Below are 26,633 nucleotides of genomic sequence, written 5' to 3'. Positions count from 1 at the left end.
CTAGTAGCATCCTCCTTGGAAATTTCCTCTGAGACAAATGATCAAAGGGTACCCCTCTGATACACAGAAGGGTAAACAGAGGGTACCCCTCTGAGCTCATTATTTCTCCTATACCTCTCTATCTGAGCTTGATTGGTAACATAGGTGGAACGGGGAGGGCAGGCAGGGCACGTGCCCTAGGCACCACTGAGGTGGGGGTGCCACACCAGTTCCTGCCACCCCCACCCCATTGCCCACCTGCCCAGCCCCAGGGCCTCTCAGCCACTTGCCTCGAGCTCCAGCCTAGGATCCGCGAGGCCTAGGATCGGAGCAGCCTGCAAACTGCAGAGCTCTTCTCTCCCCGCCTCTCAGCTGATCGGTGGGTGGGCGGGGCTTCCAGAGAGGCCTCCGAGTAGGCCTCCCTGAAGCCTGAACTCGGCAGGCCCCAGCAAGCCAGGAAGGAGGCTGTCAGAGCTCCCTGCAGCAGACCAGACCATCCAGCACAGCTTTTGCAAGGTAGGCTGTGAATTCCTTTTTGTGGTTACCCCCGTATATAGGGATCTGCTTGCCATAGGGCTTTGATATGGGTGGTGGGGCAAGACTGAGAAGTCTCTGAATATTTAATTTAAAACAGACTGAAAAATGTGCTGGCTTTAAAAACAAAAACTATCTAAGGCCTATAAGTGGCTTGTTTTGTGTCAGAAAATTACAAAAACTTCTGGAACAAATATTTATTTATTCATTCATTCTTTCATTCATTTATAAATGCACTTATGTTCAAGTTGTTTTGCAACCCAGAAGGTCTGAGTGAGAACTGTGAAGCATGTCTTGTGCTTTTATTTTATTTTATTTTTCTTGTGTGTGAACTGCTCCCCAATAACTTGCAGGGACTTCAGGGTAAATCTGGCCAACATGTGAATGCAGCACCTCTATTCCAGAGGAGATGTGTGTTTAAGGGCTTTAAAAGCCTCCTGTGAAAAACCTCCTGGAATCAAACTTGACTGAATTTGTTCAGAATTCTGAGAAAACAAACATAGGCTCACCCTGCATGGTTGAAAGTCTCCTTTGCTAATCTGCAGCGAGGGGCCCATTTTAATAATTAGCGTTGCTAGTGTGTTCTAGGCATTAAAAGTAGCACAAATATATAGTACTCTATGTATTAGTACTCAATATACTGTGAAGTGTGCATGTGTGTGTGTATTCAGTGAAATGTATTTCCAGGCAGCATACTTATTTTGAAATAGCAGACTTAAATCCTTGGGGGCCTGGGGTGTGTGGAGGCCCTGGACTTTGAGGGGCTGGGGGCCCATTTTAAAATCTCATCTTGGCCCATTCCAACCTTGCTATGCCCCTGGCGGTCACTACACATGGGTTTCTGCACAACACCTGCACAGAAGAAACTTCCATGTAGAAAATGTGTCTCTTGTAAATTGACCCTGAATTTTCCATCCATGACTGGGATATTTGAGAGTTAGAGTCAATAATAAAAGAACAGCACACTGATTGTGACAGGAAGGGGCAAATTACAATGATTTCTTAGTCTGGCAGGGGCTGGTTTTGGCCCTGGCAGAACTTGGCTGTCGGCTCCTGTTGCAAATGCCTCTGTCTAGTGTGGCAAACTAATGTATCCTCCTCCCTCTTGGTGTCAAAGTAAGTACTGGTGTGGTGAATGCACATATACCCCATCATGAGCCAACAGTCATCATAAGACAAAGGCTGGCAGGAATCATTCACTGGTTTATAGACATCACCACCACCACCACCACAACCTTCTTCTTCCCCTATTTTGCTAGTGGCTATTTGGGCAGGTGATCCTCTAGGACAAAGTCATGTTTTTTTAAAAGAATGAGATGAGACAGAGAAAATGACACTTGGAATCCTCGCATAACTCCTGACTGTTGTTCTAAGTCTTTTACAGAGATGGCTCATGTTTTCAGGTTTTGATCAACAACCATGTCTAGATGGTACAGTGTTCCTTTTAACAAGGATTTCCAGATATTGTTGACTACAAGTCCAATCATTCCTGTTTGGACAGGGGAGCAATTTCAGTGCTTGCCCTAGGCACTATTTTCCCTAGTTACGCCTCTGATTGGTACCCAGCATTTTATGGAAAATGTAATTGAGGTTAGTAATTGAGGTGAAGGGCAAAATAAAATGTGTCCATCTGCTCTGAAACTGGAGAATTTGGCCTTTACTGACAGGCACTGTGAAGGGCAGGGAACAATGTCCATCTGATCATAGAGTATATATGTTCACATGTATACTCTATGATCGGATACAGTTCACCCACAGCCCATCTCAGAATACGCAAATCTTCCTCACACACCATACACATACACTGCCTTTCAGTCATGACATGCATTGCACTAGTTACATTTTTAGAAGAGGCTCCTACATTTCTTCTCCTTAGATTTTTCTATATATATTTCAGTGGAGCAACTGCAAGTTGTTCCCTACTGTCAATTTTTTTCCAAGTGAGCCCTCCAAATTATAAGTGTGATTTGCAATAGGACATGGTTCTTTATTGCAACCTGTGATTAATAACTGCAACTGTGCAAAACCATTCTTTCAGTCCTTCACCTCCGACCAGCTTCTGATCTCACACTCAGGAGAGCCTTAAGGTTGGACTGAAGGCTGAAAGCAGCTGACATAATTCTCTGGCTATATAAAGCTGGGAGAAAAGTGATGGTAACCACAGGTGTCATAATTGGTGTGTGAAGTGTTGTGATTAAAATGTATTGATTAAGATGTTCACAAAGGAATCCCAGCCCCAATAAATAGCTTCCATTGGCTTGTCAGAAGCATGATTGACTCTAGATTTTGTTAAGTTTATGGACAGACCACTAAATGCAGCAAGGAGAGAAACATCTTTTTCAGTGCACTCATAAGGGAGCCTTCAGTAATGTACAACAATACGGAAAGGTGGCCATTTTTAAATTCTTCTGCTGGAAAACTTCACTTGCTGATTTAATTCCATATGGTAGCCTATTAAAATGGTAACAACCCCATGGAGTATAGAATGTACACAGTTCAGAAGACTCTTTATCAAGCTGGACCTGCCAATAACCATCTTTTTCATCTAAAATTGTAAACTCTTTCCTACCAAATTCCTCTGCACATCTTCTATGGGACAGAAAAATGTTGCCTTCTAATAGCCTTGTTCAGATCTCTAGGAGCAAGACAAAGGCGAAGTGAGCCATCCTTTTTTCTTTTTAGTTATGGCAAGGCTACTGATCCATGCTGTTGGCTTTGTAACCTTAGAAATAACACCCATCTTATCCAGATGATATAAAGTATCTTTAAGTTTGGACAGTATAGTATATGAAATCTTCTGACCCATGAATCACTGGCGGTGCTTGAGGATTTACACAAATGTGAAAAGATCCTGGGAACTAAACAACCCCCTCAAAACTGTCTGAGTATGACTTCAACAGGTCATCCTTAGTGGCCATTATAGGAGTCATTTCATACACTTTCCTTATAAGATCAAGTGCAATGCAGGTTTGTCTGCCTAATAAAGGTGGTTCATTATCTCCTGTGATATAAAACATTAAAGTAGTATCATGAAAACCAGTCTTGCAACGTGCTGTAATTGCACCCCTAGACTTGATCCTGGCTCTCCCAAAGGCCACCAGGATCACATCCACTGGTACTCTCTGCACACTTGATGGTAAAGAGGAATCTATATTTTCAGGTACGGCATTTGTCTTGGCTCCGGTATCAAGTTTACATGATACAGTCACACCTGCTATGTCAACCAGTCACTTTGTAGTCACCCAACCAAAAACAACCTATTCTTAAAGAGACAGGACATATATATTACACTTCTTATGACTAGGCATTACAGAAAACTGCTCAGTTTTCCTCACTATCTGTGCAGGACATAGTAAAGTTTGACAATATCTTCATGTAAAGAGCTACACAGAAGCTGTATAGGACTTTTAGGCCAATCTGCTCTTCCACCTCCTTAGACTAGACTTGAATACTACAGGTGAAACTCGGAAAATTAGAATATCGTGCAAAAGTCCATTAATTTCAGTAATGCAAATTAAAAGGTGAAACTGATATATGAGACAGACGCATTACATGCAAAGCAAGATAAGTCAAGCCTTAATTTGTTATAATTGTGATGATCATGGCGTACAGCTCATGAAAACCCCAAATCCACAATCCCAGAAAATTAGAATATTACATGGAACCAAGAAGACAAGGATTGAAGAATAGAACAGTATCGGACCTCTGAAAAGTATAAGCATGCATATGTATTCAGTACTTGGTTTGGGCCCCTTTTGCAGCAATTACTGCCTCAATGCGGCATGGCATGGATGCTATCAGCCTGTGGCACTGATGAGGTATTATGGAAGACCAGGATGCTTCATTAGCGGCCTTCAGCTCTTCTGCATTGTTTGGTATCATGTCTCTCATCCTTCTCTTGGCAATGCCCCATAGATTCTCTATGGGGTCAGGTCAGGCGAGTTTGCTGGCCAATCAAGCACAGTACACTGTATACTTTTCGGAGGTCCGATATTGTTCTATTCTACAATCCTTGTCTTCTTGGTTCCATGTAATATTCTAATTTTCTGGGATTGTGGATTTGGGGTTTTCATGAGCTGTATGCCATGATCATCAAAATTATAACAAATTAAGGCTTGACTTATCTCGCTTTGCATGTAATGCGTCTGTCTCATATATCAGTTTCACCTTTTAATTTGCATTACTGAAATTAATGGACTTTTGCACGATATTCTAATTTTCCGAGTTTCACCTGTATATTAAGAAGCAGAGAGGGGGACATGCACAACAACTTCCAACCTTTCTGGACAAATAAAAGCCAAATTAGATGTTACTTTAAGAGCATGCTGGAATCCTGTGATTAGGATTCAATTGCAGACAAGGCCCACCCCCATCCAGAATGGGAACATAACACAATAAGAAGGGGATTAATTCTTCCCCATGTCATTTTCCTACTGAAAATTTCCCAGCTGATATTTGTTCTGATTGGTAAAATGTACATACATACATACTGTATGTATGTTCATACATACATACATGTACATACATACAGTACTAGAACTGATCCAAAATTTCTCCTAGAAGCAAGGGCATAGCTATAATTGAGCAGATGGGTTCAAAGAACCTGAAGCCCTCCACTCCTGAGGGCCCTCCAGCTCCACCCCTCCCTATTTTCTTCATTATGTCCCTCACTCCAAGGAGCATGTGGGGAGAGGGGTGAACATGGGCCCCCTCTCCCCTAGCTACACCCCTGTCTAGAATAAATTTTGCCCAAAATAAAATACCCTGGGTGTTGAAGGGGGAAGAAATGAAACAGGAGAAATTTCAAGAATGGGTGAGAAATTGTTGAAAGTAAGCATTCTGTGGTTGGTGGTGGCAGCAACAACAGGTGTTCTCTCTCTCTCTCTCTCTCTCTCTCTCTCTCTCTCTCTCTCTCTCTCTCTCCTTCACAGTTTATGCTAAACCTTTGCAGGTGGTGGCAGAATCAGTACAGGAAGCACTAGGCTCCATCATTTTTGTTCCCAGATTGCCCCTGAAATGATGCTACATTATGATGCTCCAAGCAGACTTTAGGGGGGAAATGGCAGCTGGACAGAGCCCCAACTGCCAGGAAGAAGTCTACTGCTTCCAGTGCTGTTTCTGATACCACTTACAAAGGCACAGCATAAATTGAAAATAAATTTTTAAAAAGGCACACAGGTACATTGTAAAATATATTTTTTTAAAAAAAAATGGGGGAAATGACACCTGTTGCTACCATTAATCAGTGGTGACCAGAGTCCCACAAAACATTAAGAAGTTTGTGTGTTCCTAAAAATGTAAAATTCTTCTCCCTATTTTTGCTGCCAGAATGGGAACCATTCATATCAGCACTAGTCACGAGAGAGGGCTGGTTCAGGCAATTTAAAGCACTTGATTAGAGATCAGCAGTATGCAGGGCTGATGGGGCAGAGAGATGTGCTCTGATTTCTCCAAAGCTTACCGCTGCTTCTTTTTGTACAAGAAAAAAATGTGTGTGGTACCAGTCAGAGGGTTCAAGCAAGCCCTTGAAGTACCATCTCATGTGGCTCTAATTATCTTCAAGGGACCTGAGGAAGGGACTTATAGAGCTAGGACCTGTAATAACCCTCTCTTCTTAGTGCTTACTTAAACTGTCAAAGCCAGCTTAAAGTTCTGGTCTTTCCCCTACCCAGATCCTTAGTATTCTCCTATAACTCTCCTGGTGCAGCATAAATATTAATTTTAGAACTGGGGACCCACTCACTGTGTGGATTTTAGGACTTATATAATAAGTTATATTGCAGGGCCAGTATGATATGATACAATACGATACAATACAATACGATATGACATATGTATCATGGGGTGGGTGAGCCAGGAAGTTGCCCAGAATGCCTATCTGAAATGGGTGCCAAGCTGATAAACTAACCATGTGATACAATAACCAGAGGTGGGAGAGTGGGGAGCAAAGACAATCCTTGCCAAGGCACTATTTTTCCTAGGGTTGGCCCTCTTACACTCTTGCAAATGACCTCTCTCTGTTGCTAGTGTTCACACTGCAGCTGTCGCATCTCAAAAGAATTATTCTTCCCCAGCTTTCGCTGTTGCCATCAGCCGACACAAGTAGGTTGTGCATTAGTAGCATGGAGGATCTAGCCTAATTGTCTTCCCATGGTTATGATTTTGTAGGCCAGTAAAATACCTTAGACTGAACATCAGATCTCATGCCCTCATGGCATGAAGATCATGGGCCATCAAATTCCCTCATTTTGGGGGAGCTCTTTTGGAGCTGCCACACCCATAATTATCCTATAAACCAAAGATTTTTTCTTTAATTGAATAAACTTGCTTTTTAAATTGGAGGGCTCTGCAGGGGTGTAACAAGTTCAGAGGGGGCCTGTGTCCAATAAATGAACATTGACCCCCCTTATCAGTTTTTTTCCTGCCATGGAAATTTTCTACACTTTATTTTTGTAGCACAGCCGCCTGCAAATGCCCCCCTCCACAACACCTTACTGTTGCTGCTGATGTTGCTCCTCCTCCTGCCATTTCCTTTCTCTCACACACACTTACTTGTCCCGCCCTCACTCCTGTCACCACTCTGCTCACCAGCAAGAGGGGTCAGCAGCAGGAGTGGGGCCAGTGGCAAGTGGGGTGGCAAGAGAGGGGACAAGAGTAGGGCTGTTCTCCTATGTAGCTCAGAGACACACGTTAAACCATTCAGCTGTAATGGTTACCCTTTCAAGACATTTCTCGTTCTATGGGAGAGGTGAAAGATTTCACCAGCCAACCCATCAGAGACCCTTCACAGCTGATTCCAGGGCAACAAGGGCAGAAGCAGTTAACTCCCCTCTGCCTTCTTTGCTTACTCACTCCCTTCCTCCTGCCCTTTTCTCCTCATGAACATTCTGACTACACTGGATATGTGCGAGACTGACATAATCGGACCATCTTTTTTCTTAATTTGTAGTAATTCAAAACATATTTTCTTTGACAAATCCATAAAAGGCCCTCATATGGAAGATAGGCTGTCTACAGAGACCTTTTTTTTGAAGAAATTGAATCTGTGCTTCCCTATTTGGATGCAAAAAGTTCCATTATAAAGATGAGAGTGGGGAAAACTCAACTGTGGTCTTGAGGTTTCATGTCTGCTTTTCAACTTCTACTCCTCATAACTTTGCCATTTTTCCATGGATTCAATTAAAACACACACACACACACACACACACACACACACACACACTTACTTGTTGAGCTGCTGATTCTGTTCAGCAGGATCAGCTAAAAATGCCCCTTCTAGCAAGAAGAGTACAAAGGGGAAACTTTGAAAAGCCACAGAATGCTGTTTTACCTCTCCACCCATAATACTCAGGCACTCCTGTGCCTATGTAATATCTGAACCAACTTTCATACTCTGAATAGCTCCTCCATTGGGACCACAGTTAGCTACTGTACTTTCGGCTGCGCTTCGACCTATGAAATTTAGTGGCTTCCATTCCATTCCAAGTCAACAGCTGAGCCTGATGGCTTCCATTCTCTATATCCCTTTCTAGTCAGAAAAATCCTTTCCAATTCAGCTTCCACACTGGCTTCATTTCTCATTCAAAAAGTACAAGTGTATCATTTTGAAATTAACCTCCTGCTTCAACATCCCCACCAGGTCCATCATCATATAACAATAGGATCTCAGTTTCCAACTGGCTGGGTGACAAGATAAGGGCCCTCCCCCACCCAACAAACGAACACTTTATTACCAACTAATAGTTGCTTCAAGGTTTACGATAAAAAGTAAAACTCACCATAGGGAGGAACTCAAAGCCTGCAAGCAGCTTTCTGCCAAATGATTCATGGCAGCCCTGCAATTATCCTGTTCCTTTATTTCTCAAAAGGGAAACACACTCCCCAAGTCTTTTGCGATAAAAACTGTAAAATTCTTTTTTTTAAAAAAAAATAATCTATTTTAGAAGCATGATTTAACATGAAAATTATATGCATTGCAAATGTTTTCCTGGCAATTTACTTGTCATAAATGTCTATTGTACTGAAAAACTCTGTGGGGAACTGGATGTGTTTATTCTGTAAGTAATTAGGATTTGTAAAAGACACGCAATGACAATAGGAGTAGAAATATTATGACTTCCAAATTCTCCAGAAACTGAAATCAGAGTTAACTCAAATGTAGTTTTTCCAAGGATTAAAAACATGTTATTTCTCCCATAATAGTGGGAGCAATGAACCGAAGTTAAATGGTACACTGCAAGAGCATAAGATATCAACTAGTAAAAAGGACTTGGTCGCATATACTGCCAAGGTTGCACTCATGTACTGTGAAGGTTTCTGCCATATAAGCCTTCTTACAGAAGCCTGTGGCAGGTTCATCCTAAACCCTCACTGTGAAGTCCACTAAGGAAAAGCTTGTTGAACCATGTACTTTCAATTTTACTTTTCACCTGAAATGTGTTCAGATGACACAATTTTAAGTGACTTCTCTAATGAACCGTTAATTCTCTTGGCCACCAGAAGGTCCAGGAGATTATTGATCTGATGAGACATTATTCATTTTTAAACCAGGCTGCACAACTTGTGACTTAGAAAGCCAAATTCAGCCATTTGTGATAGTCTGATGGGCTCAATATAATGTTCTAGTTTTACTCCATGCTTGGGCTTCACCAAAACATGGCGGCTGGCACCTGGCAGGCCTCAGTACAATAGGTTGTCTTCAGCTTGGTAGATTGCAAGTTTAGCACCCTGCAGTAAACTTATCTTAAATAATACCTATGCCAAGGAGAAAAGCAACACAACTATGATAGCTGACTTGCACAAATACCTTCAGAGTGAGCTGTGTGGGTTCTCCCCGGAATTTCACACTATTTTATTTCCATCTCTTGCCCTCATCTAATTTTAAGTTGAAATTTCTCAGCCCTACAAAACTTACTAAATATTGAGAAGCAGGCTTCTCTGTCTAATTCCACTATATTGATGTTTCCTCCTAATGCTCATAGGAGCTGATGAGCTGCAGCCCATAGGGGCTTGTATAATGATCCTAATGCCAGCAAAATGGAAACACTCATCTCTCTGAGTCAGCTTTATGGGTATGGCAATTCCGTAGGAGGCCTCAGGTCAGATTTTTGGAGGCCAGGGGTGAGAACTGGGAGGCAGTAAAAATTCTGCCACCTCTAGAGCTTCTCCCAGCAGTCTTCTTTAGGGCATTCTAGATAAAACTTGTGACTGCCAGTAAGAACTCCCCCACCACGGCCTAGTGAAAAAAGGGCTTGTTGGGTTTTTTTGTTTTTAGGTTGAGGGCTCCATCACAGCCTCTGCCTATGATAAGCCCTCAAGCCTTTCAAAGAGTTTGCTACCCCATCCCAAAAATGCCCCCCATGAGAGAACCTTTGGCTCAGCTCTAATACAGACACACACACACACGGAGCATGGGGAAGCAAGCAGGCACCCAGAGAGACAGTGTTAATCTTCAAAGCAACATCAGTTCACAAAAGTGTGTCCTTGGAAACCCTCCACATATGGCACTAACCTCATTTCCCTCTTCCTAACTAGCTGCAAAACTCAGGCTTGTTTCATCTTCTCTGGCAACATTCAAATTGGCTTTTCTTCAGCCATCACCAAAGTAGGTGGGGTGTTCCCAGTGTGTAGAAGCCACTTCAGTGCTCACTAGGCTTCAGCTAGGGAAACATACAAAGTACATCCAAAAGCAATGCCTATAACAGTACCACGCAAAAATAATATTGCATGAGAATTTTTATATTATGTATATACCAAATGGAACTGACAAATCCTCCTTTTCTAGTAGACATTTTAGTGCAGTTGCAAAGGAGCCAACTAACGAAGAATTTCAGTAATAACACTTCAGCTTTTATATGCAAGAAGGTTGTATACTTTAATTACTAAAGAGGCTGCTGAAATTTCAAAAAATATTATTTCTGGCAGGATGGGAAAATGTTTACAGTGGTTTAGTTTTTTGCCCAGTATTCTGCACAAAATAGGCCACCTCCAGCCTCAGAGGCGAGATGCTTCTAAATACCAGTTGCAGGGGACTACTCCCCAGGGGAGAGAGGGCACGCCCTCACCTCTTGCCTGTGGGCTTCTCAGAGGCATCTGGTGAGCCACTGTGTGAAACAGGATGCTGGACCTTGGGCCTGATACAGCAGGGCTGTTCTTATGGCAGAGGTTTCCAATCTATGATCTCTGATTTCTGATAGTCCATGGACAGCTGTCCTATGATATGAAGCTTTTTCTCCTTGTTGCCTGAGCAAAAAACTAAAGCAAGCCTGAAGGAATAAAGGACCCATGAAGAACAAAAGGGAAAACTAAGCTGAATATAGGAACGTGGACAAAACCAACTTGCCAGGTTCGGTTCAAATCTTGACTGGTCTTGAACCGGACACGGCATGTTCTGTTTTGTGTACCCCTGAACCCACCCACCCCATTCAGCTTGAATTTGAGCCGGTTCAGAGTTTGATTTTTTTTTAAAAAGTCTATAACTCACCACCAGCCCCAGGGTAATTTTGCTGCCTCCAGGGTGTGCTGCCATGGCCATAGGTGGTCTCTGAAGCTTCCACCTCCCCTGCCGGCCTCCCCCCAGTAAGGGGGTCACCACCTCACCCCCAACCCCACCGCCTGGCACCCCCAAAAAACAATTTCAGGCAGCTCTCAGGAGCTCATTTCCAGGCAGTCCTCGCTGCTGGATAATGTTCATTTCAAGGAAGCAAAATGAATGTTATCCAGCAATGGCGGCTGCCTGGAAATGAGCTCCAGAGAGCTCCCAGTGGCCCCCACTGGCCCAAAATGTTTTTGGGGTGTGTGTGTGTGATTTTTATTAATGAAGCCTTACGGACCGATACCCAATGCCTTGAGGACTGGCACTGGTCCATGGACCAGTGGTTGAGAAACACTGCTCTAAAGGACTAAGTTACTAAGTCTTTGCACCATCAAAAATGTTGGATTCCAACTCTACCCAACTGTGGCACTGTTGGGAGAGGCCTTACAGCCAGCCCTTTCCAACTCATGGGCTGGGGTGGAGATATGACAACTCTGTCAGACTCTCCCCCTTTGCCTCCACTTCCTCCTGCTCCTCTGGGTGGGGGAAAGGGATAGACATTGTTCCCTCCATAGGGAGCTGCCTTCTTCAACCTGGGACTTAAAAGAGATTTTCCTTCTTTCTTTCCCCTTCTTGATCCTGTGAGTGTCACAGTGCTTCTAGAACTGGTAAGCATCCCACCCTACGCCCACCCCACCCCCGCAACACTAGAAACATAGTGCAGTCACTCAGGGGGGAAATCCGTTTCCCAGAAGCACCAATGCCACTCACAGGACCTAGGTTAAAAGTGAAAGGAAAGGAAAGGAAAACCCCAAGGCAACTCCCTGAGTATGCATGCTTCATCTTTGCTCTGGAGGGAGCAACACAGCCTGTCTCTTGTCCCCTCCCAGCCACAGGGAAAGGGGGCAGAAGCAGTAAGGCTCCAACAGAGCTGTTAGATCTCCAGTGTAGGTTGTCATGGCTGCAGGGAGCTACCCACTGTTCCGACTGTTGGGGGACTCCCTACAGCTGTGTCGGATGGAGTATCACTAATTCCCAACACAAGGAAAGTTGCGTTCAACAGATCTGTCATAATCACCATGGTGCACAGTTGTATTTATTACTATAATGTTATCGCAAAACAAAATTAATTACTTATGGGTTCTTTCATTTGAACTAATTGGTTTTCACGCAAGCCGGACAATGCATGTCCATATCCCAGAAGAAAGTTATCTCTTTTAAGCATTTGTAAGTGGTGGGGACAGATGAAGATAATACTAAGAAACAAATTGACACCTCTGTTCTATTGTGATCTTGTATTTATGGGAATGAAAGCTGCGTGGTGCTCATTCTGTTTTGTATATATCATCATGGCATAGTGCATAGGAAATATTTAATTTAGCATTCTAGTAATATGTTGATTATTAGATGAATGAATGAGATTGTATTTTTTTTCTGACCTGCCTGATTGTATTGTACTGGAATGTCTAATTTTAAATGATGGAATTTGCTCTTTATTCCATCCACCTCAAGAGTGGTTTATTTTTTCCATTTTTTTCTTTTTTGTGTGTGTGGGGGAAGCATAAATAATTTTTTTAAAGACACATGAAATGAAATTTAACATTGACAGTGAGGTTGCTATATATTCATGCCAACTAGGAAAGTCTAGAATGTAACAATACCTAGATCTAATAAACCACGTAAGTGCTCCTTTAGAAGAAGATTCATTCCCATTTATTATTATTTTTAAAGTGAGGCATACAATTCTATCTGACAGCTTCATGCTTAAATGTCACAAAGATAGCCCAAATTAAATCATCTCTCCCAATGGCTTTGCACCCTGGAGATCCATTCCAAAATATTGTATTTTAAAGATAAGCGGCTTCCCCCCCTCTCTTTTCCCCACCTCACAAATCGCACACATCAAGTGTTGCAAGGAGGATTATGAAAAAGTACTAGCTGTGGGGTGGTTTCAGAAATTTCAATGCTTGTAAAGGGAACCTCAGGCTGTTAGCATGTTTTTTACTTTCTTTGACAGCGAGTAAATGTTCTGTGGCAGGGCAAATCTACAGGAAATAAAATTTTATGATGCACCATAGCCGTAGTGGTTATATATCTATACGCTGCTGGCAGCCCATCAAAAGATACACATTTCCAAGCGGGTTTTTTTTAAGAAACTGATTTGAAAGCAGCTTGACTCCTGTAATCATAAACACAGACAAGTGTACTCTGCATACATGCGCCAGATGATGCCAGTTTCCCGTATTAACATGGGGCTGCTTTCTGAGATGGCTAGCAAGATCAAAAAAGGACTGTGAGGCCAAAGGAAGTGCTTCTGTTCTGCCTAAATCTGGAGCACAAACCACTTGGTTTCACATAAAAGGAAGCTCCGCCAGGCATATTAGACTAACCCTCCTGTCTTCCATCCTGTTAGGCGGCTGTTCAAAATTGGATAAGTGCAGCAGCTTGTTATCTTTCTGGCTGCCCAAGCAACTCCAAAGAAACCTGCGACCAAATCCTCTCACATGGCAGGTAAATCACAATTAATTGTGACAGGGTTGCACAAGGTCGCATCCTTGAATAAAATATCCTAATTTCATATCTGTTTATCTTTGTGGCAATGGTTACAGGGCCATTCCACACACAACATGGGAGCGTGTTAGCCAGCGTTTGTCACTAAGGGGACATTCTCTGGGAAGCTATAGCCAATAAGAATAAGCCCCCCTCCTGCAACTGCCACCACAGAGCAGCCAGGGACCATCTTGCTCTGAGGGGGAAAGAGAGGAAGTGAGACTAAGGCCCATGTTAAAATGCAATGTAAATGTGTGGTCTGATGTATTGTCCTTTATTAAAAAAAATTGTAAACCACTTTGGGAGGTTCACCTGAAAAGTAATATATAAATGCAAAAATAAAATAAAATAAAATAAAACAAACCCTGGCGATTAGTACACCACTATGATATCTGCTTAATTCATTCACTTAATTCATTTACTTAGTACACTTATCAAGACATGGATATATTACACAGCAATATTGCACTGGAGGGGCGGGGTATAAATATTTTAAATACATAATAATAAATATATAGGGAGTGATAGAGAATTAGACTAATATATACTGGGCATGGATATATAGGGAGTGATGTCCTGTTAGGCTGAAGAGGCCAGACATATTTAGATGTATGATTTTTTAAAGTGGGGGAAATCCCACTTTTCCCCATAGGAAAAAAAAAAAAGTATGATGCTAGCTGGTCCAATTTTTACTGTGGAGTTGAGCACCACCTCCCTGGACTACTGTCTAGAGAACAGAGTGGCCTCTAAGAATTATAGTTATCTATTTATTTTTATTTATTTATTTATTTATTTATTTATTTATTTATTTATTTATTTATTTATTTTGCATTTATATCCCGCTCTTCCTCCAAGGAGCCCAGAGCGGTGTACTACAGACTTAAGTTTCTCCTCACAACAACCCTGTGAAGTAGGTTAGGCTGAGAGAGAGTGACTGGCCCAGAGTCACCCAGGAAGTCTCATGGCTGAATGGGGATTTGAACTCGGGTCTCCCCGGTCCTAGTCCAGCACTCTAGCAACTACACCATGCTGGCTCCCCTGGGCTTTTAAAGCAATGGTTCTCTCTATTGTGGAGGGGTGGGGGAACTAATCTTATTAAATATTTAACTATATGGTGACATTAACATACATGGCGGGTAACATACGAATACACATATGCGTGTAGGAAATGTTCTACTTATATGCATTGAACTTAATGTGTGAATAACATGTGTACAAACCTGTGTGCGCACAAAGATTGTACACATATCAAACCTACGGAGCCCATTATCACAACCAGTAGGACAGGGATAGCCCAGGTAGGGCTGGTTGTGTCCCTGGGATCACTCCAAATCCTGATGCTTCTCCCCTGGGTAACCCTGATTGGCTACCAGGGTTTAAAGTGAGGTAGGAGGACAAGCACGTGCCTCTGACCTCACTCACTAGTCATGTATAGTTCTGCGCTTTCAGCAACTGCTCCCAGGCTGCTAGCAGCCATCTTCATGTTAGAGCCAGGTGGGAGGAGCAACCAGGCAGCATGGAGTTTCCCCAATGCACCACACTGCTAGCTTCATGCATTGTGGGATACTGGAGGACTCCCAGCTCCTGAGCTCCGATCATGTAGGGGGAAGCAGGTAAGTTCCTGCCTCCCCTCCAGCCCACCCCCACTTGATCATGTGGAAGGGCTCAATGTGTAAATAGGGCTAGAGTCAGGATGAGCATGGATTGAATCATAGGTCTTCCATTCAGATCCAGTTCATATAATAAGATGGGGATAGGTTCAGATAACACAGCTCTATGGGAGTGGCTGTTTATAATCTCTCAAACATGGCTGTCTCTACCAGAAGAGAGGGATTATCTTCATCTGCAGTGCATTGCCATACAGTAGGGATGTACATTCATTCTGGTGGAATGGGAAAATCTATCCAGATTTAAAATCCTCTCTTGTTCCCTAGATTTTTTGAGATGGTGGTTGAATTTTGAAGTGGCTCTCATCCATGACTTATGTTTAGAATGACAATTTCAAAGTGTTCACATGATAAGGTGAAGGTGCATGGCATCATCAGCAAATGTGCAACAACATCAAGTGGAATATAACTCTTGGAAAATGGACCGGGCCTAACCTTGCAATATTGGTAAACAATGGCCTAGCGGTGTGCAAAACTGAACCGGCTCAAGCTTGAGCTGGGCCTGGTTCAAAGTGGAACCAAACTGGGCAGGCCATTTCGCGTCTGGTTCGAGGGTGGCAGGGAGTTGTAAAATTAATTACAAAAAGTAATGACTTACTGCCACTGAGGGCTGCAGCGGCTGCTGGGGGTCTCCGGTTTCTCCCCCTTCTCCTGCCAGCCTCCCCCTGAATCTCTTTGGGCTGGTTTGGCCCTTTTTTTGTCATTTTTGCCCTCTATGCCATTTTTTGGGGGGGGGGGTTGTTGTGCATGCACACTGGCCATTTGTGTAACCTGGTGAGCTGCCAAGCCAGTTCATGCACATTCCTATTTTATACCAATCATGTGACCTTCACTGACACTGAATTGGCTTCCAGTCACAATTCAAAGTGCAGGTTTGGACTTAAATGGTTTGGACTCAGAGCACTTAGATGTTCTGCTCTGCTCTCGTATTAATTTCCCATATGGATGCTTAGGTTATAAGATGGGATCCTGAGTGCCCTGGTCTTTGAAGCTCAAAAGAGGATCACAAGAAGCAGGACATTTTCAGTATTCACCCATTGTGTGTGGAGATAGCTGCTTATGAAGTTCCACCAAACTACTCTCCTGGCTTTTAGGAGGCTTGCAAACAATTAAAAAACAAACAAACAACTATATTCCCGATGGTCTTTGAGTGGGTAGGCTATCTGTCAATATGTTGCTGGATATCTCTGTTTTCTCTCTCTGTTTTTTTATGGGTCAACTTACACAAGTCAATTTGTTGGTTTGAATAGTTCAATTGTATTTTATGGCTTAATGTTGGTCACTTTGCGGGTCCTTTGGAATCCAAAGACTGGGTTCAAACAAAAGGTGTGGCCCAATACAGCTGCACTTGCAAGAAGAGCTCAGTATAAACATCTCATTTTCCCTTGCATAGGAGATCCTCAGACAGGGTGATGCACTGCTCATGCCCGAGACAGAACTGGAGTCATGTGAGTTGATGGTAGGTGTGGTTACCTCCTCACTCCAGTTCCAGTTCTGTCTCGCTCGAGATAGGATCTCTGGGAGAGAGCTCTGGTTAGTCTACCTCCTTTTGATCTCATTCATCTTATTCCTGCCTCTATTTTCTTCCTCCGTAGCTCTCTTTGGTGTGCAAGGTTGGGAGGAAAGCAGACCTCATTTCGGATTTCAAAGAAAATTCCCTCCAAATTTGGCTTTTTATTTTCCAATTCTAATTGGCCTGCAAATTGCTTCTTTTTCTTTCAATTATAAGATGGAATCGGCACATGCTGAAGACCTTATGCTGGCCTCCCTATCGGAGTCCGGACAGCTGCCGCAGCACCTGGACAGTGATTCCACTCCGGGGGCGGCTTCTTCCCGCACACGGCCCGTCGGCAACGAGATGGCTTGCTCCCTGACTCAAACGGCTTGCTCCCTGAACCTACTACTCCTGTAGTCCCCTTTCCCCCACTCTTTCATCGCGTTATGAGTGCAGAGTGGCAGAAACCCACCTCATCCAGGCCTGTAGGCAGTATCCTGAAAAAACACTACAACCTGCCCGCGGAGGTCTCCAAACTCCTGGCGACGCCCAGAGTGGATCCTCCGGTGGTGCAGATGGTTTCTGGGGCCCTGGTTCACTCTGAACACCAGGAACAGTTGAAGGACCAGGAAGACAGGCGCTGTGATGTACTCCTGAAGAAAGCACATGAAGCCTCCACCGCTACCATCAAGATGGCCACGACCAATTCCATCTTCACTAGGGCTTCGGTTCTGTGAGCAAAGGAGTTGGTTAGACTCGTTCCTCCTGAACTTCCCAAGCTACGTCAGGGGATCAACAAGATGGCCAAAGCTGCAGCGCTAACTGCTGACTCCAGCCTGGACATCATCCAGCACTCCTCGAGAGCTCTAGTGGCAGGTGTAGCGGCCCGCAGAACGTTATGGCTCAAACCCTAGAGCGCAGATTCTAAGTCCAAGTCGGCGCTGACGTCTGCCCCCTTTGTAGGGGCCTCCCTATTTGGGCCCGCTCTGGACCCCATTCTCATTGATACTAAAGACAAGAAGAAAGTTATGCCCTCGGCTAGGCGGGACTTCAGACCCTCCTCAAGAGGGGGCCATAGTTCCTTTCGTCCCTTTCGTCAGCAAGCCAGTAACTTCTCTCAGTCCTACCAAACCAGTTTGTCAGGAAGAGGAAGTTCCGTATGGAGTCTCTGCGCACCATAAAAGAAGTGGTGCAAAAGGGGGACTTTCTTGCCTCGATCGACTTAGCGGAAGCATACCTTCACATCCCTATCCATCCCGAGTATCGAAGGTTTCTCCGCTTTGCTTATGACGGCCAACACTTTCAATACCGAGCCCTCCCGTTCAGGCTGGCGTCAGCTCCACGAGTATTCACAAAACTGATGGCTTCCCTGGTGGCCTTTCTACGCCTCCAGGGGGTGGGGCTCCACCCGTATCTGGACGACATTCTTCTGAGAGCGCCCTCCAGACACCTAGCTATCAGGAACGTGAACCTCACTCTCAATGCCCTGAGGGACCACGGCTTTGTAGTGAACGAAGCAAAGAGCCACCTGGTTCCATCCCAACAGTTGGTTCACCTGGGGGTCCTATTCGACACCAAAAGGAACACGATCTCACTTTCCCCGGAACGCAGGGAGAAGATCACCAAACAGCTCCACCCCCTCCTCTCCAAACAGCAGGAGGATGTCATGAAGCTGGCCCAAGCGTTAGGTTCAATGATTGCCTGCTTGGATTGCACCCCGTGGGCGAGGTGGCATTCCCGGCCTCTACAGTGGCTACTCCTGCCTTGGCAAGATCAGATCATGGCGGCTCAGAGCCTTCAGATCCATATAACCCAGACGGTAAGGAACTCAATCCGATGGTGGCTCTCGCCGGCTCTACATCTGGGCCTACAACTGACAGAACCCCGAAGGATCATACTTACAACGGACGCCAGCCTCAAGGGCTGGGGAGCTCATTGTCACGGCCAGATAGCTCAAGGCGTCTGGTCAGCAGCAGAGGCCTCCGCACCCATAAATTGGCTAGAGCTCCGGGCAGCCTGCCTGGCCCTCCTTCACTTTCAGCAGGACCTGCAAGGTCGCTACATCCTTCTTCGGACGGACAACGTCACAGTCAAGGCGCACGTCAATCGCCAAGGAGGCACCAGGTCGGCGAGTCTGATGCAGGAAGCCGACCTACTTTTCCATTGGGCAGAACACAATCTTCGATCCCTTCTAGCAGAACACCTCAAGGGGGACAGCAATCAAATAGCAAATTGGCTGAGCAGGGAAGCGATAGACCCGGGCGAATGGACCTTACACAAGGAAGTATTCCTTCAGATCACAAGAGTCCTGGGCATGCCCCGAGTGGACCTCTTTGCCTCAAGAAGCAACACTCAACTCCCTTGATTCTTCTCAAGGTTCAAAGACCCCCGAGCAGAGGCCACGGACGCTCTCCACTCCCAGTGGCCAAGGGAGCTTCTGTATGCCTTCCCTCCAGTTCCCATACTGATGAAGATCATTCAAAAGATACACCTGGAAAGGGCAGAGATCATCCTGGTAACCCCCTTTTGGCCCCGACGGCCATGGTTCCCAGATCTAGTCAACTTGGCGACAGCTCCCCTGTGGCGCCTTCCCATCTGACCAGATCTTCTACATCAAGGACCCCTCGTGTTGCAATTAGCTGCCTGGAGGCTGAGCGCAGAATCCTAGCAAATAGGGGTTATTCTACCAGCGTGCAAAACACTATTCTGGCATCTCGTCGCCCTTCCACTATTCGCATATACCAATCTACCTGGTCCGCCTTCGTGAAATAGGCCCACTCTCACAGTAAAGATCCCATGACGTCCGGCATAGCGGAGGTGTTGGACTTCCTATAGACCGGGCTAGATATGGGCCTTCGTCCCAGTACCCTCAAGTGTCAGGCATCGGCCCTTGCCTCAGTTCTTCAACTCTCCTCGATCGTAGCGGGCCAGTCTTCATTACATCCTCATCTCTCCAGGTTCCTGCGAGGACCCGCAAATTTGGCCCCTCCTCCGGTCAGGCGCTTTCCATCGTGGAACCTGAATCGGGTGCTCAACGCCCTAACCAAGGCACCTTTCGAACCGTTAAGCACCATTCCACTGCGTGTCTTGTCTTTTAAACTATGCTTCCTGATAGCCATTACATCGGCACGCAGGGTTTCTGAGTTAGCCGCTCTTTCAGCTCGCAAAGAGCTTTGTACTATCCATCCTGATTCCGCAGTACTACGACTGGACCCTACCTTCCTTCCAAAGATTAATTCAACCTTTCACAGGGCCCAGACCATTGTACTCCCTTCCTTTTGCCCCTCCCCTGTTCACCATAGAGAGAAACTGTGGCATAAGTTAGATGTGCGCAGAGCTTTGTGTACTTATCTTCGCCACACAAAAGATATCCGTCGCTCAGATGCCCTTTTTGTATCCTTTCATCACCCTACCCTGGGTAATAGGGTGTCTAAAACTACCTTAGCAGGCTGGATCAAATCCTGCATCCGTCTAGCCTATGTGGCCTTAAACCTTCCCCCTCCTGGGGGGCTTACAGCCCATTCTATGAGGAGCGCAGCGGCCTCATCAGCTTTCTCTGCACATGTACCACTTACAGAAATATGTAGAGCTGCTACGTGGTCCTCTGCCACCGCCTTTATCAGACACTATAAGTTCCCTGATTTCTCTCAGGAGCAAGCAGCCTTTGGTCGCACAGTTCTACAACAGGTAGTCTGATCTCATCCTGCCCATCCCGGGGTACTTCTCTTAGCTTGGGCAAGTCCCTGTCTGAGGATCTCCTATGCAAGGGAAAAAGGAACATTGGTCTTACCATGAAGGGTTCTTTTTCCTTGCAATAGGAGATCCTCAGCCCCGCCCGGATGTTATCTTGGTTGTAGACTACCTGTCTAATAATCTTTGCCATACATGTGGGTTGGTGTTCCTCAGGGGTGTTTGGAGGTGACTGCTTTCAGGGCACCAGTTTTACTATCTTCTCTCGCTTACCTTACTGACCACCTTGTTCTATGTTCTTGAGTCTTGTCATTCCATTTAGTACAGAGCTCTCTCCAGTCACGTATCTAACCCTCGCTCATCATCGCTGGAACTGGAGTGAGGAGGTAACCACGCCTACCATCAACTCACGTGACTCCAGTTCTGTCTCGGGCATGAGCAGTGCATCACCCTGTCTGAGGATCTCCTATTGCAAGGAAAAAGAACCCTTTCTCGGTAAGACCAATGTTCCTTTCTCCAGATACTGCAGAAGCAACTTTTAGGCTAGGGTCATGTGGAGGAGTCAGCAGTATCTATCCTACTTGGATATTAGTATATCCAAGGGAGATAGAGGGATTAGTACATGAGAGATGCATATGGACATCATGTGTGTAGTTTTTTTAAGTTTATAAAACTTGAAGTTAATATTAGAATACAAAACAAATCTATAGCAAAACAAATCAATCCTACTTGGATATTCAATCACCTTCTCGTGACCTAAGCCCACAAACATAAAAGAAAAAGAACAGCAGGAGAGCGGGGAGAAGTAAGAGTAGAAGTAGGTGAGCAGAAGGGAAGGTGGAACAAACCATAAGCAATACACAGAAATGGAAACAATTTGGATTAAGAAGAACTTCAATAGCACTGAATGTAGTGCCAACATCATCATACCTATTATTAAATTCTTGCTCACATTCTGCCTAACAAAATAGCACTATTTAATTGATCAGAATGAAACAGGAGACGCACTGGTGCTTCTGAAAAGTTCAACTAACTCAGCTCCACCATTGGCTGAGCAGTGGAGGCAAATTTCCCTTTTCCCAGGAAGCACTCTGTGCCACCAGAAAATATATCCCTAAAAGTTGCACAGCCCTCAGGGAAGTATTTATGGGTGACACAGAAGGCTTCCAGGTGAAGGAGAAGTTTTTGAAATCTGCCCCCCGCCTACACACACACACACTGATGCTGCATTATTCTGGAACTCTTCAGAAGTGCTGCTGGCACCACACTGGTGCTTCTGCTGTTGTTTCTCCCATTGCACTTATGCTTTGTTAGTTAGGATGTCAGTCATTGTTTGTTCTTAATGGCTAGTGTGTGGACTGAGTGACAGATAGCCTTGGAGGAAAGGGGACTCAGCTGAGTTATATTCTGATATATCTTCTGTGTGCATTGGTGCCAAAGTAGGGCACTTAATAATAGGCACTTAAATATAAAAACAGTAGTAATATGCATGCACATTATGATGTATACTCACAAATCACAATTAAATGCATTCATCTGTATGTGTTTATAAATGTAGCTGTACATTTTCTGCTTTTGGAAACATCCACCTGTACTCTTCTTTTCAGGTATTCACCAGCTCCACTGAGGCTATTTTTCTTCTCTTTTTTCTTCTGCTTTCTTTTTTCCTCCCAGAGTGTTTCCACTGAAGTCTAGAGGTATAGGTAATGCTTTAATTGGGAACAGAGCATCCAGATAAAAGATGTTCACCAGAGAGATGTGCTCCTCCTGTGTTTTTGCAACCTGTGAGATCAGCCTTCACATTGCTCTCACCTTGGGAACATCCTATGAACCTGCAATTCATCCCAAATATCATTGTGGCTTTCAAGGAGGCTCCCTTTCATTTCCTAGCATGTAAAGAGAAATGCAGAGAGGTGTGGAGAAAAAAAGGGATGGGAACCCAAGCCAATTCTTGTTAGACCAAATGATTAGAAATTAAAGTTAATTCCACTCAACATTTAATAAAATGAATGGTGCTAATCAGTTGTGTGTAAAGGCAGAAATGAGGAACATGGAGCTTCTGTCTCAGTTTAGGTGGCTCTTGGTGAATTCAGGAGAGTAACAAGACAGAATGGAAGGAAACAGCTGCTCCCAAATATCACCATATGTAGATCTGTATGTTCAAGAGAGCACAGGGACTTTGATTTCCTCAGGTTGTGCTCAGCAAGTCTATTAAGAAGGTGATCTTTCCATTCTCGGCAAGAGGGTAGCAACTCCCACAGAGATAGAAGATAAATTACTGTGTGCATTAATTACACTGTGTGCTGAGAAGTCTGAGGTGAAAGACATTCCAAAAGCACAGCTTTGGGCAGAGCTAGGACATCATGTCTTTGTTGCTAGCTACTGAGTTGAGAGTGGTAGTACTGGACACATCCTTTTGCTAAAAGCTTTAGATCATGTACATGTTTAATGATGAGATGATCTCTCCTTTTATTTGAAACAAAAAAAGGGCACTTTTGTCTTTTGGCCTTAGGGGACTTTTTCCCTGGCAGAAATAATCAGAAATTGCATATATAATTCCTTCTTTCAGTGAAAAATTTGTACTTTAAGTAATACTCCAGTGTTGTTGATCAAGCAACAGTGCATGTTCTTATTCATCGGTTAATTGTCTGGCTAAGGGCTGGTTCAAACAACAAGGGCTGGATCAATCAACAGTGCATGTTCTTATTAGTTGGTTAATTGTCTGGCTAAGGGCTGGTTCAAACATGCATGTACAATATTTGATTACTCAGTGCTTGAGGGCTGGCTGCAAAATATGTAAATTGGCTCCAACAAGCATTGGCTCTGAAGTGAAGAGCCAATTCACTATTCTTACTGTGGCATTCGATTTATAATGGCTCATTCACACATGCAAGTTGTCACTTGATGCTGCAGTTTAATAAGTGATAAATGTGCAAGTGAGCCAGTGCAAAGGATTTTAGAATGCCATCACTAATGAATGAGGAGGATCTAGATGCATTTGCAGTTAATATATAACCACAGCTGAATGGGCCAGCGGTTCTGTGGATGTTGCGTGTCAATGTGGGCAAACAGAGTTTGGCATGGAGACAAAACCAAGGATTCAGATTTGGAACTCCAATCTGAACCCTTGGGTTGCAGTGAGTTTCATTGCTGCCACCCAAGGTTCCACACAGCCTGCAGTGCATCCGAATGCAGAACTGCAGGCTGTGTCCCCTGGAACCAGAGTTGTGGGAGGAGGCTCCTCCCTCAACTGCTGCCTGATTGGTTGTGTGGGCTGTCCAGAAGGAAGCCTGCATGCCTAGTTCCCCCTCCTCTCTACAGCCGCGCTGACTGCAGAGAGGGAGCTCTTTAGTACAGCCTAATTCAGATGGGAGAGTGGGGGGAGGGGCGCGGTTCTACATTATGTACAAATGCAGCCACTGTGTGCTCTACCGCCTTAGCTTAGTGGTGAAGTACATTATTTGTATGCAGAAAATCCCAGCTTCAATCTCAAATATCCTCAAATAAAAGAATCAGCTAGTCGTGCTAGGAATGTCTGAGACCCAGGAAAGTTGCTGCCAGTCAGAGAAGGCAATATGGGGCATATGGACCAGTGGGCAACTCAGGATAAGGCTGCTATGTAAGTTCATAAATACCACTCAGGGAGCTCCTTTCATAGTACCCCAGTCCATACAGTGAGAGAACAGGGGTGTATCTAGGGTGGGGCAGGCAGGGCACTTGAAGGGGCCGCCATTTTGTAAAATGAAAAAAATTTTAAAAATGGCTGCTGAAAACAAAATGGCCGCCATGCATGCTCAAATGGCCTCTGTGAGTCCCTAGGTCATGCCAGGCCTTGCAGAGGCTATTTGAGCATGCGCACTGGCCATTTTGTTTTCAGTGGCCATTTTTTTTAAAAAAAAGATTATTTTTTAAAATGGCCACCGCACATGCTCAAATGGTCCCTGTGAGGCCCTAGAGACCAGTGGGGGGAGGGGGAACCTTTGAAAAAAAAAACCCCACAGCCTTTAGGAAGCCCCCCAAAGGGGCTACAGGTAAAAAAAAAATTAAAAATTAATATAATATAAGACACTGTACACATATTCAGATTGGCACTATGTACAGAAAATCATGGCTTGTGAATACTGAACTGAAGCTTATGAGCTAGGATTGTATTCATTTGCTCTTACTTTGCTTCTTGTGATAAGTGAGTTAAATGTGATGTCTTTCTAATATGGCTATTAATGGTGAGCTTATCTTTGAATCAGTGTAAAATCAGTACTAAGGCCCACTGGGAGTTTCTTGCTTGCTTTCTCTCATTTTAGCTGTCTTTCTGAAAGACTAGAATATATTCCAAGCAGTGACACAGTTTACTCTGCATAGCCTTTAATTATTTTTTCAGAGTATCTGGGGAAAGTCAAATTCTCCATTTATTTTTAAAACTTATGTAATGGTGATGCTACAATGCATAGTAGAGAATTAGACAGGCACTTCTGTTTAGTTTTCCAAGTACACCTCCACATAGTATTTGGGTATTTCATGAGCCCCAGCATACTGAAATTTGTAGTTTTCCAGCATTTTTTGGTCTGGCTAAGTCCACTGCTAAAATAGTTTTTGAAATATTAAAAGATTAACGAGTCTGACTTGTATTTTTCAGCTGATATTATGGTAAAGTTATCTGAAAGATGGGTGTCAGATGCTTGGACAGGGGGCGCAATTTCAGTGTTTGCCCTAGGTGCTATTTTCCCTAGATACGCCTCTGTGAGAGAATATTTCCACAGGGCCTAGTGCCACACCACTGTTGCTAACTCATATTGGCTACCGATTATGAGAGAGACTACCATCACTCCAGAGGAAAAAATGACTTTGCTTACATTGCTTGCACTTATCTCCTGCTGATCTACAATAACTGTTCAGATGTTTTGAGTATCCTCCCTTGTTTTATAGCTGCTTCCCTTGTAAATAATTGTAAACCACCCTGGGCCATTTTTGAAAGGGCGGTATAGAAATCAAATGAATGAATGAATGAAACAAAGCAATCTTATGTTTGTTTAACTAAGCTTTATTTGGAAACAACTCCATTTTTCTCATTCTCCTTTCACTCCCCTTTTCTTTCTCACTCCATCCCCCACATTCACAGGAACAAACTTCTAATTAAGAAAACATAAAAGATTGCTAGATAGAATACATCAACCCTTCAATGAAAAGGAGGATACTGGACGGAGCCAATCAGAAGACACTGATAGCAGAAAAGGAGACCACTTTTCCTTAGACACAACAAAAGAAATCTTAAGCCAGAGCAGACATTGTGCCACTGGAATGAACCCTCTGTCACAGGCACCAAGATACAATTATTCCTGATGCGTTTATGATATCTGTTACCACCCTGATCCATTTTAGGAAGGGCGGTATAGAAACTGAATGAATGAATATCATGCAACATTGCTAACTTCAAGGAGTAGCATTCACAGCAGCACTCATGAAAGGGCTTTTTGCTCTGCAAAGTTGTACTACAACTAGTGGAAGAACAACCACTTGAATACATATTGTTCAAAGAGTTTTCCATTTGTGTATATGTAAACTTGTGCAAGTGTGTAAGAGTCTGTGCAACAACTGCATTGTATTGTGCTAGCATAAGGACTAGTTTGGAACAGAGATGGATTTCTTTGTACAACAGCTGTTATATGTCAGATTTGTATTATGTCACTTTTTTGTTTCCTCCCTTTATAGCTGTGCTCATGCTTACAGTGACTCATCGGCATTGATACTAGCGCAAGACAATGAATGCTACCCAAAGTGTGAAAATTATGGAAAGAATTGCCAATGGGACTCATCACTAAGCTCCAAAATTCTGCTCTAGGTGAAGGAGAAGAGCCCTATCTCTTCTATCCAGAGAAGATTCAAGAGGAGGCCCAAGGAGTTGTTGGGGTTTTTTTTGCTGCTTTAGATAAATTAGAATGTTGCTGACTCACTGTCTTATTGAAGGCTGAACAATATAGGGCTAATTCAAATGAAACCAGCCCCAGCACACAGAAAGAAGGAGGTGTACACCACAAGAGTGCTGGTCAGGACATCCTCCCACTGTGTCACTTGATTGAGTGTGTGGACTGTTCTAAATGGTCCCTAAACATATGCACTAAATACTTGTTGAAATATGTGTTTGAACTGGCCCATAATAGCACAATAAATAAACTAGCGCTGACTGGAA

The 26,633-nt window shown here is 44.0% G+C and overlaps 1 long non-coding RNA gene across 1 annotated transcript; it reads left to right on the top strand.

Moving 5' to 3' along the window:
- Window positions 1–400: 400 nt before the first annotated feature.
- Window positions 401–26,633, top strand: LOC128324527 (uncharacterized). The gene is made up of 2 exons (XR_008306913.1): window positions 401–495; window positions 25,566–26,633. It is a non-coding gene; the product is annotated as an uncharacterized LOC128324527 (long non-coding RNA).

This window comes from Hemicordylus capensis, chromosome 4 (assembly GCF_027244095.1).
Source record: "Hemicordylus capensis ecotype Gifberg chromosome 4, rHemCap1.1.pri, whole genome shotgun sequence".
NCBI classification, from domain to species: domain Eukaryota; kingdom Metazoa; phylum Chordata; class Lepidosauria; order Squamata; family Cordylidae; genus Hemicordylus; species Hemicordylus capensis.
This window is presented reverse-complemented; position numbering and strand designations above follow the sequence as displayed.